Source organism: Mastomys coucha, unplaced genomic scaffold (genome assembly GCF_008632895.1).
Source record: "Mastomys coucha isolate ucsf_1 unplaced genomic scaffold, UCSF_Mcou_1 pScaffold22, whole genome shotgun sequence".
Classification (NCBI taxonomy): Eukaryota; Metazoa; Chordata; class Mammalia; order Rodentia; family Muridae; genus Mastomys; species Mastomys coucha.
This window is the reverse complement of record NW_022196905.1, coordinates 217,363,442-217,382,356: the sequence shown is the minus strand read 5'-3', so window position 1 is coordinate 217,382,356 and position 18,915 is coordinate 217,363,442. Positions and strand designations below refer to the sequence as shown.

The 18,915-nt window shown below is 43.1% G+C and overlaps 1 long non-coding RNA gene across 1 annotated transcript in view; it reads right to left on the bottom strand.

The window, feature by feature from the left end:
• Nucleotides 1-503: 503 nt before the first annotated feature.
• LOC116069618 overlaps nt 504-18,915 on the bottom strand; it is a 42,735-nt gene continuing 24,323 nt past the window's right edge. The window contains exon 3 of the long non-coding RNA XR_004110072.1: nt 504-561. This is a non-coding gene — a long non-coding RNA (uncharacterized LOC116069618). The remainder of the gene's footprint in view (nt 562-18,915) is intronic.

Genomic DNA, 18,915 nt, shown 5'->3' with positions numbered 1-18,915 from the left:
CCTGAGTTCAATCCCTAAAACGCTCAGAGTAGAGGGAGAAACCAACTCCCACAAGTTGTCCTCTGACCTCTCCATGTGCACCATGGCATGTGTTCATACACATATAGCAAACAAATATGCTTAGAAGTTTTTAAATTAAAAATAAAGGACTGGAGAAATGGCTCTGCAGCTAAGGGTACATACTACTCTTGCCTGGGTCTGAATCCCAGAACCCATACAGAGTAGCTTACAACTTCCTGTAACTAAGTTCCCCGGGATCTGAGATGCTGGCCCGCTGAGGCACCTGCACTCACAGGCACACACACACACACACAGGCACACACACATAATTTTACATTTTTAAATAGGATTAAAATAAGAGATGCATGTAAATCTAAAAACCTCATTTTGGAAAAGATCATAAGGTATGAAAATAAAACAAATTATAGCCAAAGAATTTAGAAGCCTCAAGCATTTTTTTTTTCAGCAAAAACATTAAAGACGACATCAAGGAAGAGGGTGTCTGTGGAGATGCAGGACAACTTGCCGGAGCGTGTTCATGCTCTTCCTTTCTGCCATCTGCTGAAGAAAAGGAAGCTTCGTTGACAGAAGTTAATGCAAACTGCAGAGTGTCGCAGCTGGCCTGGATCAGCAGCTTTTCATCTGCCCGGGGAACACCGGGCAAGCAAACCAGTGTCCCTGGGGGTCATCAGAGCCACCAGTGTGGTGCTGCCGATATCTGGGGTGTATGATTCTGGAGCCTGGGTCAGAAGAACCCGGCCAATGGACTGAGGCCAGGGTGATGGTCCCTCATCATGATTTTCCTTGTGGCTGTTAAACACATGTATTGTTAAAAAATAAAATTATATAAGCCAGCGATTTGAGAAATTCTATTAAAAACCAAAGCCATAAATACATTTTTCTATTTTCTGTCATCTTAAGGTTGCTTGTGCCCATCTAATCTGTACAACTCCGCGCTTAATAACGTCACAGCAATTGCTTGAAGCTGACCATGAAAACAAGGGAAACCAAATAGGGAAGACAATGATGGGAAGGATAGTGATAGAGATGAGGATGATTGTGAGGCAGAGTCTCACTATGTATCCCAGGCTCACCATCTTCACATATACATTTCCAGAGTTTGGGGATCATAGACATGGACAGCCACCCCCGGCTACATTGCAGCTTTTCTGAATCACACTACTGACTGAAACCTCCACAAGCTTCCCTGTTCTATTAACAAAACAGATCTAGCCTTTCACCGATCTCACACAGTACTATGCATTCCAAAGGCTGAGCTTTGCCTCGGAGTTCCTCCTCTTTCTAACTGTAGATAGATACCTGCTGGGGTACATCCTGTGAAGGTGTGGCTCTCTGTTGTTAGTTCTGTACTGACAGAGAGCCACATGCTGGCAGGATCTTGGTATTGTTTTCTCTATAGCCTGTCATCAGCCTCATATTTTGTAAACATTTGTTTGTCTTCATTAGCCTAGAGCCAATCTAGAATTGTATCTGATTGGCTGTAATAAAAATATGGCAGCCAATAGCTGGACAAGAAGTGGAAGGCGGGACTGCTAGAAGATTGACCAGGGTTGTGGAGGTGAATGGATGGACCAGAGCGGAGCAGAGGGGTGGAGCCAGTACTAGTCAGCTTAAGTTTAGAGTTTAGGGACACTGTCCAGTTAGAAGGCCGGAGCTTTAACGTATTAAAAAGCATCTGTGTCACTATTTATACTGCTGGCTAATCCTGCTATAGATAGCAATCTAATTTATTTGTTAATTATCTAAATTCTTCTAACCATTTTAAGATTACAATATAATTATATCCTTTCTCCCTTCCCTTTTTTCCCTCAACCCCACCCTGCAGCTGACTTACAAATTTATGGCCTCTCTCTCTCTCTTTCTTTCTTTCTTTCTTTCTTTCCTCCTCCCTTTCTTTCTTTCTTTCTTTCTTTCTTTCTTTCTTCCTCTTTTTTCTTTCTTCCCTTCTTCCTTCTTTTCTTTTTTTCTTTTTTTTTCTTTTTTTTTAGGTTTTTCGAAACAGGGTTTCTCTGTGTAGCCCTGGCTGTCCTGGAACTCACTCGAACTCAGAAATCTGCCTGCCTCTGCCTCCCAAGCGCTAAGATTAAAGGCGTGAGCCACCACTGCCTGGCTGGCCTCTTTTTCTTTAATTGTTACATATATTTGTATATATTTGTGTATGTGTATACATAAATACAACCTGCTCAGCCCATATAATGTTGCATGTAGACCTTGTGTCAATTATGTGTGCCATGTTTGCTTGATGGGGAACAATCCCCTCCTGCTTGTGTTGTTTCTTGGGACCTCTGTCTCTCGAGACATGTGGTCCCGAACACAGAATGACAGTGTCCTTGTGCTGAGCGCTAATGAGCCATCTACAAGTAGAATCACTCACTCCGTGTTTAAATGTTAAGCGAGGGGCTAATCTTTTGGCTTCCTTATCTGTGGTTTAAAGGGAGGATCCTTAGTAAGTGTAGAGATAGAAATGTGTATCTCTTACATTTGGAAAAGCACTGGGAGAATTAATGTGGGGTTTGGGGAGAACAAAGGTAGGTGTTTGTTGATGTTTACTGGGTTTTGGTCATTCATTTCTGGGTACAAAAAAAAAATAAAATGAGAGCTAGTTATTTTGCAAATCACTGGACCAAACAGTCTGAATCGGGTTCTTGATGGGAACAGAACACTCCACAGCTACACGAAATTTCCCTTCACTCCAGAAAACGCAAACAAGTCTACTCCTCAAAATTCAATGGTTTAAACATTTCTAATGATATGAGATGCTTCGGTGTGTGAAAAAGGCTGACAAGCAATATTTAAAATATGATTTCAGCTTAACAGTGTCACTTGTACTCCTTCAAGTTGTGAACTAATATTGTTTTTATGTAAGGGAACACAATTCCTGAGAGTGTATCGTCAACTATGAGTAGGGTTAGCTCTCAGGAGTGTGAATTGATCATGTTATGCTTTCCAGTCTGCTCACTTCCATTTTCTAAAACATCTGTAACAAACATGAATTGTTTTTATAATTGGAAAAGCTTGTGATGCTAGAGAGACATTTCAGGGTTAAGGGCACTTATTGCTCTATCAGGGAAATGCACTTTGAATCCTAGGATCCTCATAGGCTATAACTTCAGCTCTGAAGGATTCTGATGGTCTCTTCTGGCTTCTGGGAACACCACACACACACACACACACACACACACACACATGCACACACACACACACACACACACACACACACACGAGCACCCACACACACTCGGGCACATGTGCATGAGGAGAGCACACACGGACACACATAGAATCTTTTCAAGAAGAAGAAAAGGCTGTGATTATTAAAATCCTTGGGGAAAAAAATCTTTCCAGCCAATCTTAGTCAACTTTAACCAAATGACTTCAGTTTACCTTTTTCCACGTCCCTTGATTTTATTTTTTCCAGAAAAACCGCATGTCGACATCGAGTGCAGTCAACAGCTTACTTTCAGTGGCCTCCAGTACAGTCTGGAATTTAACGTGTTTTCCAGAAGTTCCTACAGCTAACCACAATGACTGCCCTTCTGAGAAAGCTTAGCTCCCCTGGGTCAGAGCTTGAAAATGAAAAATTGCCGAGTGGTTTCATGTAAAATATATAAAAGACACATGCCACGGTGCACACAAAAGTCACTGAGAGAGCCCCACCAATGTGGAGCTTACTCTTCAGATTGGTTTATTTGTGTAACAACCCATTCTAATGTTTTAGACCATCAGAGCCCTATTTTCACTAAGCTGGCATAGACTCTGCCCCTCTTTTTCATATATGGTTTTCTTGTGGCTGGGATGCCTAAGGAGCACAAATGTCCACTGTGCTTTAATGCAAGCAGGTGGGCAGAACACCGGCATCAGCCGCTTATTTCATTCTCCATTTGAATATGTTAGACCAGAGAAATCTTGATCATATAAAACTTTTTAAAGATTTAAGCTTCATGAAGAAAATTTAAAATCAATTTAGTTACCCTGCTGTTGATACTGATATCTAGAGAAAAAGAAAACTATGCAAAGCTTTAAATAAATAGTTTAAAATGTGATGAAGTAAGCTAGTCTTTGTTCTTCTCAGAACCACAACACAGAAAGGACTCTCAAATTTTGCAGACCATGTAACACACACACGGATTTTGCTTTGTTTTTGTTGTTGTGTGAGACAGGCTCATATCACCATAAAACCCGGGCTGTTTTGAACTTACAGCTACCCTCTTGCCTCATCGGTGGGATTAGTCACCATACATCCCTCACTTAAAATAATTTACTGGTATCTGTCAATTTAGCATCTTGACATTCAACAAATATGATAAGTTTCAAAGCATACTATAAAGAAATATGAGTGATCCTTTTAGGAGTAATGGTCTCCACAAGAGAATGTTCTACAGTGATGGAAATACTTGGTGATAATTGGGACCAGTAGTCACTTGCAACCACTGAGCCTTCCTGATGTGTCTGAGGTGACTGAGGAGTAAGGGTTTAATTACATTTAGTTTTAATTAATTTAAAATGTAAATAGCCACATGTGGAGAGTAGCTAGCATATTAGTCTCCTACCTCTAGAGTTATCGTTGGTTAAATTACATTTGGATAAGAGTGTCCGTGGAAGCTTGCCACACGGTAATGTTCTTTTCACTTTTGTAAAATCAATGTTGGGATTTGCCTAATTTCCCAAAAAGAGTAAATTAGCTCTTTTTATTGCCCTTTTCCTTCCAGTCCTTCCCTGGCAGATGGTAGAAATGAGAACTCCATCTATCCCCTTGAGAATACCATTGGCATTTCACTCTGGCGGAAGAAGAGACTAGTTGAGCCCCAGGGGCTCTCCTGATGGGCCTCAAACTGATTGAAAAATGAAGTCCTTTATTTCCTGCTTAGAGGAGAGCAATGTGCCAATCATACAGCCTTTATTTTTACATAGGACTAAAGTCATTTACTGATAATTTTCCGAGAATGATTAGGCCATTCTTTGGGGGTATCTAAGAGTGACTACTACTCTATTCTTGTCTCAGTCTGTGCATGTTAGAACCCCAACAGCAAGCAGAGGGCGCACTGCCACGGGAGATCGATCTTAGAAAGGGGTTCTTGATAAAGGGTGTGGACTGTGGTAAAGGAAACCTGTGCCAGGGCCACCTCTATAGTCCTGGTGCTGACCAGATTAGAAGAGCGACACTCTTCTGATTTGAGAGCTGCTGGGTAGGGGAAGGTGCTTAGTAGGAGCTGTGCTGTGGTGAATGGGACAGGGCTAGCCTCGAAGCCTTATCTCACTCCTTGATTTCCTTTTGGTACTTTGTATTAGTGACCTGGACTAGAAGCTAGAACATTGGAGTCACTGATCCTTCAGACCATAGACACGGTGGATAGATGTGAGTCACAGATCTAAGGAAGCAATAGAAAAGAGCGCGCCAGCACTTTACCTAGGGTAAAGACGCTGCTGGCTTTCTTCCTACAGAGCTCTGGCTTGGTGATGATATGTGTTGTCCCTCCTTCCTTCTCTGCAGACTAGAGTTCACACAGTGGGGACTGTGATTCTGGCATTCATGGTGGTAAAAGGAAAAGGAACTGTCAAGGACCAGATAGCAGCCCTTAACCACTGAAGGAGAGGTGAACCTCATCACCACCGTTAACAGCAAGGCCGCAGGAGGAATGAGGGTGCCTGGCTTTCAGACCTCCTAGCAATGGAAGACGGGTAACATTGATGCTTGATTTTGGTAACTAAAAATCAAGACCTGTTCAGCAGAGGGCTGACTCCATTAAGAAGTTTCCAGACCTAAATCAATTAACAAACCCAGACTCTTTGATTCTGGATCCCTCTAGCCCAGTGGCTCTCAACCTTCCTACTGCTGTGACCCTTGAATACAGTTCCTCATGGTGTGGCGACCCCCCAACCATAAAATCATTCTCATTGCTACTTCATAACTGTAATTTTGCTACTGTCATAAATTGTAATGTAACTAATAGCAGGATATCTAATATGTGACCCACACAGAGGTCATGGCCCACAGGTTGAGAACTGCTCCACTAGAGAACCGGACTCTGCATTATAAGTAAATACTGTAACTGTTTCCCTAAGTCATCCCCTCAACAGGAAGAAAGTCTAGGTAACTGGGCACTAAGGACAGAGTGAAGCTTAGAGTTTTAAAGCACTGTCATCCATAATGCACAAGAAGACACAGAGATCAGGAGACCTGAGGCACACACAGTCCTTGCACTAGGAGACAGACTGGTGGAGACTAAGTCTTTGTTGGTATGTTCAGGGATTTGGTGAACCCACTCTGTAACAATTTCTCTGGTTCCCAAGTATATGGTGGAAATAGTAATATTGTGTTCTCACAGCACCCTTGTCTGGACTGTCCGCCCTGTAGTGTGGCAGCACCCTTGTCTGGATTGCCCGTCATGTAGGGTGGCAGCACCCTTGTCTAGACTGCCTGTCATGTAGGGTGGCAGCACCCTTGTCTGGACTGTCCGCCCTGTAGGGTGACAGCACCCTTGTCTGGACTGTCCTCCTCCCTGTAGGGTGGCAGCACCCTTGTCTGGATTGTCCGCCCTGTAGGGTGGCAGCACCCTTGTCTCGACTGTCCTCCGCCCTGTAGGGTGGCAGCACCCTTGTCTGGACTGTCTGCCCTGTAGGGTGACAGCACCCTTGTCTGGACTGTCTGCCCTGTAGGGTGACAGCATCCTTGTCTGGATTGTCCGCCCTGTAGGGTGGCAGCATCCTTGTCTGGACTGTCCTCCCTGTAGGGTGGCAGCACCCTTGTCTGGACTGTCCGCCCTGTAGGGTGGCAGCACCCTTGTCTGGATTGTCTGCCCTGTAGGGTGACAGCACCCTTGTCTGGACTGTCCTCCCTGTAGGGTGGCAGCACCCTTGTCTGGACTGTCTGCCCTGTAGGGTGGCAGCACCCTTGTCTGGATTGCCCGCCCTGTGAAGCCAGGGTCACTACTGTAGAAGGGCTAATTTGGAACTCAGCTGCCATTTGGAACAGATGGGTTTTGTCAGAGGGCTTTCCTGAGCATTATATGATGTTTAATAGGTCCCTTACCTCCACCCACTAATGCCAGTGACATCTAGTTATGACAGCAAAATTTGATTCTAGATACTGCTGTGTCACTTGGGAGGGCAAAATCCATCTTGACTGAGAACCACTGGCCATGTACGAACTGAAAACTGCCCAAGCTCTCAACAATTGCAAGAGTAATAACACAAGCACTGAATCCTGAGGATTAAGAGTGTCATCAGAGTTGAAGAGGTTCCTGTAATCGTCTCTTCTGGTCTAACCCTCTAGCTTTTGAAAATCTGAGGGTCCTAAGGGATGACAAGGGACTACTTACTGCAGTTAGACCCAAGCATCATCCCACCAGAGCTCCTGGGTCAGATGTGGCATCTTCACTGTAGCTAACAAGCATCTGCCACTTGGGAGAGAGTTAGTGGCCTGGCAAAGCTTTTCTTCTCAATAGCTATTACCAGAGAAAGGGACCCCCTTACCTTGATGTGGCTGTCAGAAAATATGCAGGACCTGAGGTTCTGTCACATTTGCAGCTAACAACTTACTGTGCCATGGTTTTGTGGCTGTTGGTGAAGGATGGAAAACTCCGGAATTACACACAAAGGGTTGTATCACTGCCAAATGAACACCAGTGAGAGTCTCATGCTCACTTGGAATGGTTCCCTACACATACTGTCCTAGATCGGGTTACCATTGCTGCGATGAAACACCATGACCAAAAGCAAGTTGGTGAGGAAAGGGTTAATTTCACTCACAATTCCCTGTAACAGTTCATCAAAGGTGGTGAGGGCAGGAACTCAAACAGGGTGGGAACCCAGAGGCAGGAGGTGATGCAGGGGCTGCGGAGGGGTGCTGCTTAGTAGCATGCTCAGCGTGACTTGTTCAGCCAGCTTTCTTCTAGAACCAGCACTATCAGCCCAGGGATGGTTCCACCCACAGTAGGATGGGCCCATGTTCTTAATCAAGGTTCCCTTCTCTCAGACGACTTTAGCTTGTGTCAAGTTGACATAAAACTACCCAGCACAGCTACCAAGTTCCACAAAAGGAATAAAGGATAGGGATACAGACAGGCTAACAGTCTTTCCGCTCACTTGGTGCTTTAGGAATTCTGAACTTGGAAGTTTTGCAGCTTCTGCCCTGCGTGGTTTCTTTGTCTGGGAGGATGGGCAGTCTCATGCTTCCGGGCTGCTCCGGGCCATCAGAGCACTAAGATGCCACTGAGGGTCTCGTACTACAGTACATCCAGCAATGATGCTCAGTGACTCTCAGGACCCTCTGTAGGATTACCCTTGCCACAGGCAGTGTGATGGACTGTTTGTGTCCCCTAAACTGACTTACGTACTGAAACCTAAATTATCAGTGTGACAATATCAGGAGGCGGGACTTTTGGGAGGGAATTAAGTCACAAGGGTGGAACCTTATGAATGTTATATATCCTTACAAGAAGGAACATGAAGGAGATGTGCTTCCATCCTTTGTGGCAGAATCTCAGAAGGAAATCAGCATCTGCAGATCAGGAAGAGCATTATCAGCAGGCATTGCATCTGCTGGTACCTTGTAGTTCGTAACATCTAGACTTGGAGAAATAGATTTCTGTTGTCTTATCCACTCAGTCTGTAGCATTTCTGTCACAGCAGCTCAGAGAGCCCACAGCAAGTAGTACGGCTATTTCTGTGGTCTTTCCTCAGTGTTATGTCAGTTGCTATCTCTGTCCTAATATGCACTACCAGGACCATGACTATTTATACATCATGCTGGGCAATGATGACAAGATGGTCAATCATACAAAATCAGAGATTTCAAGGGCCCCAAGAGCTCAGTAATGCACATGGATGCCAAAAGGTAGGATATCATGTGACATGTGACAGAAATTGAGGCTCTTCCACATGGATGAAGCTTTTAGGGGCTGAGTTGCCTGTCAAATTACCTGACACACATGTCAGCACAACACTTCTAGAGTAATGGACCAATGGTTGCCTTCTGTATCTCTTGCCATTTGGGTTTTGAAGACTGCTAACATTTTACTTACAAATACTTCTCACATAGCCATTCCACTACTGGGCATACACCCAGAGAACTTTGTGTCCTACCAGGGAGAGATCTTTATCCATATTTATGATAGCAAGGAAATGGAAGCAACCTAGATGTGCATCCACATATGAATGGATAGTGAAGGTGTGGTACATATACAAAACAGAATATTAGTCAGCTGTAAGAAAAATAAGATCATAAAGCCTGCAGTAAAATAAATGGACTCAGAATGTATAATATTAAGTAAAGTTACCTTAATCTTAGCTGTATAATACTTTATTTGTGACTTCAGTACAATAAAAGACCCAAAATATTTCTTTAGGATCAGTTTACCAAGTTGAAAAAGGCATGATTTGTGGCATGGACATTTTTAGTCTAAGATTCAAGTGACTGTAAAAGATTAAAACAACAAACAAACAAACAAAACCCAACTCCTACAGGTTGCCCAAATCTCAATGTCATCTATCCTTGCTGTGTTAATGGTTTTCCTTTAACTCATGGTTATGCCTCATGGGTAGGCACATACACCTGTAGGTGGGGAAGAATGAACTGGAGTTTGGTTCAGAGTCTGGCTGTCCATGGCCTCTGGTTATTCCTGAGAATGGCTTCATGTAGGCTCTTCATTTCCAAGAGTATCCACAGCATATTACTAACTATGTCTGAAACAAGATCACACAGATCCTTGAAAGACAAAAGGGCTAGACAAACGGGACAGAATGAATCGGAAAGACAGAAAGGTCTAATCATAGGTCTAATCAAGCAAAAAATAAAAAGTCAATATGACTGCCTTTGACTTCATAAGGCAACAGACAGTATTGCCATATCACTCACAGTACTTACATATCCTGTATAGTTTATAATTTTTTTTTCTTTCTGTGTTCTTCTTTGGGAAATTTCTACTGATCTATCTTCCAGATTACTGATTGTTTCTTCAGTTATGTCTAGTCCATTGAAAAGCCTCCCAAAGTCCAGTGTTTGTGTTTGATAGTTTTAACTGTAATATTTACTGTATTTTTTAATTTCTATCTTCTGCTTACATTGCCCACCTGTTATATATGTTGCTTACTTTTCCCTTTAGGATGTGTAAATTTGATCAGAATGTGTAATTTAATCATAATTGTTATACATGCTTGAGACTCATCATTCCAAAATCTCAGTCCTCTCCATTTGGGCTGATGTCCTCTTCAAATTGATTTGATTTGTTTTTAATGTGCCTTGTTGGGTTTTGTTGAATGTAGACCATGATGTGCCAGCTAACAGGGCTAAGTGAAGGCTCTGGTAAATACTGGAAGGCTAGACGCTTGTTTGAGTAGGCGGTAGACTGTTGACTTTTGCTGAGAGTGGAGACTTCAGGGTAAAATATCCCAGGTGCCGTTGCTTCTGTTTCTCCTCTTGGGTGGCATTTTCATAAATTAGGCTTATAAAAATGGTTGAGGTAAAATTCCTCATTATTTCAGAGGAGACTTCCTGAAGAACTGGTAATATATGCAGAGAAGCATTCTAGAGTGCGGTCTCACTGGAAGTATGTACCACAAACACTTCTCAGGTTTGTTTTCCCTCTCAGCCGAAACAGGTAGTCTAGAAGGGACCAGATGTGGTGTTTATATTGCTACAAGTCAGTTAAGATCTGGTAAAAGTCACTTTGATTGGGCTCTTAAATGATCTTTTTTGAGGACAGGCTTTGTTAAAGAGTACAGTGCTCTGGGCTACTGCAAAATAAATACATTCCTCCTCCTACCCATTGGAAGCAAAATGGGACTTTTTTTTCCCTTCTAATCTTCACTGTGAAAACTTGATATGTTTCCCAGAAGAAGAATTCATGAGAACATGGTTGTCCCTTAAGACTGCCCCCTACCAGGTGATGGTGGCACACGCCTTTAATCCCAGCACTTGGGAGGCAGAGGCAGGCAGATTTCTGAGTTCAAGGCCAGCCTGGTCTACAGAGTGAGTTCCTGGTCTACAGCCTGGTCTACAGAGGACAGCCAGGGCTACACAGAGAAACCCTGTCTCAAAAAAAACAAAAAAACAAAAAAACAAAAAACAAACAAACAAACAAAAGAATGCTGTTAAAAAAAAAAAAAAAGACTGCCCCCTACCTACTTCAGCCTGGCATTGAACTCTTTATTATAAGTTGATGTTCCTCTGTAATGATTTCACACCTCACGTAACACACTTCAACCATAGGCACACCACTACTCTCTTTCCTGCCTCCTGTCTGGCCTCTTTTCTGACCCCCAAGTGCCCTTGGCATCTTCACCAGCCTTGGTTTCGCCTCTTTCCTTGATGACACCCATTGGTGAGATACACATTCCATGACTTTGATTTGCATTTCCCTTATGAAAAATATCAGACATTTCTTCTTGTAATTATTGCATTCTGGTTTTTTAACTCTCCAGTTGTCCTTATCAAGTCCCCAGGAATTCACCAATCACAGCTTAGATTCCTATGATCTGTCATTGGTTCCTGTGGCTACAGCCTGATGGCCTTCTAGGGCCTTCTAGTACAGGCTTCTTTTTTAAAAGATTTGTTTTATTTTAAATAAACCACAGTGCATTGATTAATTTTTTTTTATGAAACTCAATACAGCAACTCAAGCAGAAGATTTATTTTACTTTAAAATGGTGTGTGTGTGTGTGTGCGCGTGCGCGCGCGTGTGTGTGTAGGTACAAGTAAGTACAGGTACCTGTGGAGGCCAGAAGAGGGCATTTGATCTTCCAAAGCTGGAATCACAGGTGGCTGTAAGCTGCCCCACCTGTGGCTCCCCTGCTGGAGCAGCATATGCTCTTAACAACTGCACTATCTCTTCAGTCCCAGTGCAGGGCTTAAACTTCTTCCTTGACCCTATTTACCTGAAAGATGTCTACGTGATCCAGGATATATATAAGAATATTAGATAGGTGAGAAAAACCAAGCATTTATTGGCAAGAAATCAAAAAAATGATAAAATAATTATCTGGTATACATATATTTAATAAAATTTCACCATTCATTAAGGTTGAAAGCAATTTTGCATATAAATATAATGATGCTTTTTATTTTACAAAAAGAGTTAGATCTTGGTTAAATATTTAATCCTACAGGATTGGAGCATTTTCAGTGTTTTTCAGAGTTGATCAATAGTTTGATTTAATAACTGTCAACACTGAGGAATGGTACTTCACATAAATGTGTAGTGTTTTAAAAATAGAAATATTTTAGGGCCATTGCAGAAATTGCTGGAAATTCTATCCTGTTCCAATTTCAAACCACAGTGCATTGATTAATTTTTTTAATGAAATTCAATACAGTGACTCAAACAGCAATTCTTTTTGGGGGGGGGTTCGAGACAGGGTTTCTCTGTATAGCCCTGGCTGTCCTGGAACTCACTCCTGGCTGGCCTTGAACTCAGAAATCTGCCTGCCTCTGCCTCCCAAGTGCTGGGATTGAAGGCGTGCACCACCACTGCCTAGCTAGCAAGTCTTAAAATCAAACATCCTGATACAAGGAAATCCCCCAGGATCAGATTTGACACTTACATTCTGAGATAGGATAGTAGGGAAATAGTGGAAGTCCTTATTTTCTGTAATTAAATAAATATATTCCTACATGAGCAGAAAATATTGTATGGACAGTAAAACCTGTCCATGCCAAAAGTCACAATATCCAATGGTCTCGTCTAAGCCTGGGCATCCAGGCTGTAGTCACTGGCCCTGCATCACGTGAACACACAGGCAGGGCCAAGTGCATGTGTGTGCATTCAGAAACAAGGCTGAAGTGACATGTGATAAGACAGAAGCAAATGCTGCCAGAAATACCTTTGATTCCAAATTAAAATGTGTTGCTGCAAGCCAGGCGGTGGTGGCGCACGCCTTTAATCCTAGCACTTGGGAAGCAGAGGCAGGCAGATTTCTGAGTTCGAGGCCAGCCTGGTCTACAGAGTAAGTTCCAGACAGCCAGGACTACACAGAGAAGCCCTGTCTCGAAACACCACCCCCCCCCCCAAAAAAAAAAAAAGATGTGTTGCTGCATGTTCAAAAAACATTTCCGGTTGCCAAATCTCTTATGAACTGCATATGAATTACACAAGCTCACATGGAAGACTTGACAGGAAGTTTACATTTTCTGATTTAACTCCCCTTCCCCTGCCCAACTTCTATGGCAGCAGTTCGACCTATGATTTCAATCATCTGTTAGGTTTAAGGAGAGTGTCTAATTTTCAGATTGTGTTGTTTCTTTCTTATTTTATGATGGTGTGCTGCTTTGAATGGGAATGACTCCCCCCCCCCATCGACTCACATATTTGAATGCTTGGTCACTAGGGAGTGGTATACTTAACAGGGATTAGGAGACATGGCCTTGTTGGAGAAAGGGTGTCACTGGATGTGGGCTTTGAGGTTTCAAAAGCCTTTGCCAGGTCCAGTTTTGTCTCTATGTACTGCTTGTGGATCAGGATGTAGAACTCTCAGCTCCTTCTCCAGCACTGTGTCTGCCTGCATGCTGCCATGATGATGATGGACTAAACCCCTAAAACTGTAAGCCAGCACCAGGTAAATGTTTTCTTTTATAAGCATTTCCATAGTCATAGTGTCTCTTCCCAGCAATATAATACTAAGACAGACAGGATTAATACCCCCTTACAATGTTTACACACTAGAAGAAACTATAAAGGGAATCTTTTATTCATATTCATAAACTAAAGTTTTATTGAGAGTTTTAATCCCATGTTTCATTAGTAAGACTACCTACCATGTCCTGCAATTGGTCAATTTCTTCTGTGCAAATGTGACCAAATACAAGTGATAAGAACAGAAAAACTGAAAGGCAAGAAGTAGTTTGAAAATTGGGCCATAAGGTCTTCCAGTGACTGCCTGCGTGCCATAATAAAAGCCTGAGGCCACGCTAACCCCTATGACCTCACCACCAGTAATGGCTAATTTTGACAACTTGACGGGATCCAGGAACACCTGAGAAACAAGAGTCTGAGAAGATTTGTGAGGGATCTTCCACATCAGATACGCTGAGTCGGGAAGCTCCACCTCAGTCAGATGGCCCAGTCAGTAAACAGAAGAAAATGCACCATGTGCTTGCCTTCATCTCTCTGTGCTCCCCAACTGCAGATGCAAAGTGACAGCTGTGTCAAGTTCCTGTGACCTGCCCTGATACCTTTGAACTGTGGACTAAAACAGAGCAGACCCTACCTTCCCTAGGTTGTTCTGTCACGTGTTTTGTCCCAGCAACAAGACAAGTGACCAGCTACGTCCTTCCAGCCATGTTGGAAGACCTTGACATTAAATGCAGCCCACTATATCCAGGTAAGTTCTCTGAACTTGGCAAAATGGAGGACTCTCTTTCTCAGCAGGGCTTCCTCTTCTCTGCCTGACCTTATCTGGAGAGTGTTCCTAAGCACAGGTGCCTGACCTTGTGTAGAGGATGATCGTGCACAGTTTCCTGCAAGCACTGCATGACTCGGCACTCAGCCCCTTCCTGTCGTATGATAATTACTGTGTTATGATCAATCGGTCCTTCCCACCAATGACCCAAAACCTCTGAAGAAAGTCAGTAGCCTATGGCCAGATTACAAGTTCAACTTCCTCTCTCCAGAAAAGAAAAGAACCTGCCCATCAGATTCTTGGGATCCCTCTTCCTGTACCTCAGCTCCTGCCAATAATGTACAGCCACCCTGGAAATCCCTGCCAACCCCCAAGATCCCCACAATACAAAGACTGCCAGGATTGTAGGCACTTCAGTGCAAGTTTTTTGTTTGCTTGTTTTTTCACTCTCATGGTCTCACTAAAGTTACCCTACATCTTTTCTTGTCTGAGAATCTAGGAAAGAGATGACCAAAGAAATCTGATGTGGGCCAGAAGATGGATCAACAGAGAAAGGTGCTTTCTGCCAAGTCTGTCTGGATCCCTGGAACCCAAATAATGGACAGAGGGGATCGTTCCTGAAGGCTCTTCTCTGACCTCCACATGCATGTCATGGCACCCATCCCCACCACACACAATATGTATTTAAAAAAAAAAAAGGCAGGTCTGGAGAGGTGGCTTATTGGTTGAGAGCACTAGATGCTTTCCAGACAACCTAGGTTTGACTCCCAGCATCCTCAAGGCGACTAACAACCTAGTTCCAGAGTATCCAACACTGTCATCTGGTGAAGCATGTTACAGACATATAGGCAGACAAAATACTGAAATATATGAAGTAAATAAATAAGGTTTAGGGAAAACAAGACAAAGTTCTAGAAGAAGAAAAAAATCTTCCCTTCCCCTTTGGATCTCTCCTTTAAGTTGGATCATTTCAAACCTAAAAATACTTCCTAAATGAAAGATAATCCAAGTTTCACATAAAACATAAAGGAGCTAGAGGTCTCCCCAAGTGTGACCCTCTTGTATGTCACAAGCAGGAGCATGTCACATTAGGGCTCCAGTGTGTGATTCGTTCTGCATACCACCTCCATCAGAGTTGCCAAGGTATCTATTAAGTCTACAGATGCTTGGACCGCTGTCCAAGCTCACCACGCCAGTGCTTCTGAAGTTAGAGTAATCAGACTGGTGTTCCATAGTCAGTGAGCTGGAGTCTCGTGGGGCATGGAAAGTGGACCTGAGGGGTGGTGGGTGCCATCGAGATCTGAATACACCTTCATATCCACACAAGTCAAATTCACCAGGGAAGGGAGCACATAATCCTAAGGCTATGGTCTCTTGTTTGTTTGATCATTCTGCACATGCATGTGCGTTGTGTATCCAAGTGGGTTTGTGTGTTATAGGTCTGTGTTCATGGGAATGTGGAGCAGTTTGGATGAGAACTGTCCACGTCTTGAGCTCTGGACACGATTGCTTGGTCCTCAGTTGTTTGGGGGGAAGTTAAGGAGGTCCAGCCTTGCTCCAGGAAGTACATCAGCGTGGGCAGGGCGTTGAGAGTAAATGCTTGGCACCGTTTCCAGCTCCATCCCTGTTTGCTCTGTGCTTGCATTTGAAGGCGAAAGCTCTCAGCTTCCTGCTCTGGCTGCCATTCTTTCATGTTCTCCTTCACGCTGGACTCCACCATGCTGGAACCATAAGCCTAAATTAACTGTTTCTTCTATTATGGTGTGTGAAAATATTCTCTCTCATTATCTGTACACCAATTGCAAATGTAGTTTTACATGTAATAAATGTGACTGAAATGAATATTTATCTGTTTTTAATAATATCTAATTTACATATTACATTGCTGACATTAATTTTGCACTTAATTATGCTTTGAACAAAATAGTGGAGAGTTTTGTGTTTATTGGTTTAATTCATTATCACTGAGAGCCTTCCCATTTAACATACAATGAAACTGAGACCTAAAGAAATAGCTAAGGTTCCCATATCTTGTAACTTGTAAATGGCAGGGTAGAAGACAGCCCAGAAATGCCTGCTCAAGCTCATAACCATTGTCTCAGTGCATTAAAATTAATTAGATAATAACATAATAAAAAAATTATAGTCCTTTGTGATATTGGTCAGTCCTGACCTTTGCCTTTGCTGTTTGGCTCCTTTAAACAATAAATCTCTGATACTTAATTTTGAGCATGTAGATAGCAGAATGTGTCTACGTTTAATTAAGGAGAAGTACATTTAATGGAGCTGGCAAATTTTAAGTGCTTGGCTATCCTCTGAGCTGGCAGAACCCTCTCAGCTCTTAAGTTAACCCTCATACTTCCGGCAGTTTTTCAGATCAGCATGCGTTTGAGTGCTCTTGTGTTCCCTGAGAAGGATGTGCCATCCTCTCAGAGAGGAAGGTGCTCCTGACACCTTTCAAAGACCTTTCCAGCCTCACCCAGGTAGGTGGCCCTTATAGTGCAGCCTTCTTAGCTCAAGCTCCTTAAAGCCCTTCCTCTTCTGTCACAAGTCTGTGCCACTTTTAAGTAGGAGCTTAGGACAAGGACAGTTGGATAGCAGCCTCTAAGAATTTATTTTTACAACCAGAACCAACATTTTCTCCATACAAAGCTAAACCTTTTAAGGCCTCATTTGCAAATAAAAGACAAGAGCGTGTGGCTTTTCCTTACTATCATTTCTGTGGGCATAACAATGGGGGTATCCGGCTAATGAGAGTGTAGCTGTCTGGATCATTAAGTTCTGAGACCACTTTGGGGCAGGATAAAGGGGACAGAGATGTCGGTCAACAGGCAATCTAGCTTTCCTTTGCACACTCCCTGGAGGGTTTTAATGGCACTCAGAATACCAGGCCTTACCCTGGCCCTTCTCAAGGTCAGCTCTGTCTGGACAGTTCTAGCATCAACTTCCTGTAGCATCACAAGTAAGCTGGTGACCGATATCTCGTGTGTTGACCTTGCTCCTGAGTCATGGGGTCTCTTCCTCATTGCCTGTGTCCTTCCTAGGGGTGACAAGATCTCTTCCACCCCAGCCAGGGCAGTCCTGATGGTGGCTGTGAGCACGCCGGCTACTTCTCCCTTGTTAAAAGTGACATCACTGTGCATTAAGGACATCATATCTCCTTTCATATTAAAATGTCTGTCAGTTCTCCTGCTCAGAGGCTGTAAATCTGCCATAGTAGCCGGAGCTTGGGGAGTTTTCATTAGGAAAATATGAAGATAAGCGGTCCGTCTTACTGTCAAAGGCAAAGAGGTAGACTTCAAGTAATGGCGTTATTTGAAGAAATAAATACACACTGCTTTAGCTGAGGGTTATATAAGCAAATTTTGAAAAGATAGCTCTGTTTTTAAAAAAAAGTTTTTCAAATACAGGCTTTAACAAAGCATGTTGGCGGGGCTCAGATAGGAACTGGAACCGCAGGACGATTTATGAAGGTATGCGCTGCACATTTGCACCTGCAGTAAATCAGGAGGCGGAGCCAGCACGGTTAGCCCTCCATTTTGAGTTGTCCAGTCTGAAAAGTGGCAAAGGGATACTTAACCCACAACTCACCTTCAACTCACAAATGAAGCTGCCCTTGTCTTTGACAAAGCATTCTTGCCACATCTTTTTAAAGGCTAGTAGCACATCCTCACTGGCCAGAGAGTGTTCGACTTGCCGGCTTCACACAAATGATCAAGTGAATTGAGCTATTAGGAGTCTGATCCAGGAGAGGTGGGGGTGAACTTCTATCTAACCACATAGAAATATTTAGGAAAACATTTGAAGGATTTAGAACCCTACCTGTAATCAGATGTGTTTATGAGCTTCAGAACTGTTGGCAAACAGGCACAGGCACAGAGATCCTTAGAACTGGGAAGTCTCAGAAGCAAAGACCTAAGGGAACCCTCCAATCGCCCTCCGTCTGCCTGTGAAGGCAGCCAGAGCTCCTCAGTGGTGCAGTTAGGGACATCCAGAAGTCGGCTCTGACCTGGGGACTTCAAAGGAGGCATCAGATTTCAGGTCCTTTTATTTTGTCAGTGAAAATTGTCACCGGGGTCTATGATGTTACTGAAGATAATCCACGAAGCTGTGCCTGGCATGCAGCTTACTCTAAGGATTTGTAAGACTCAGATTTGTCACCTCTTAACCCTCACAAATGAGAACTTTTTGTAGAGTGGAATTAATTTCTTTTGCATTCAGAAAGGGCCAACATCTGAATATCTCTGTATGCATCACAACGGCAAATAAATTAAAACAACCCAACCCTTCATGGCTTGCTTGGACACAGAGATATGTAAACTGACCATTATCACCTTCCCAAAGTCACTCCGTGAAGTAGCTGTGTGAATGGCATTCATCTGTTCTTCAGTTAGGACAGGCCATTTTGACTTATGGGTAAAAAGCCACAAATGGATTAACAGATTACTTCAAATAAGAAGAGCCCCACTTCTTGAGTTTCTTATGGTTTGTCGTTTGTACTTTGTGTATTCTGATCTTCTGGGCTAATATCCACTTATCAGAGAGTGCATACCATGTGTG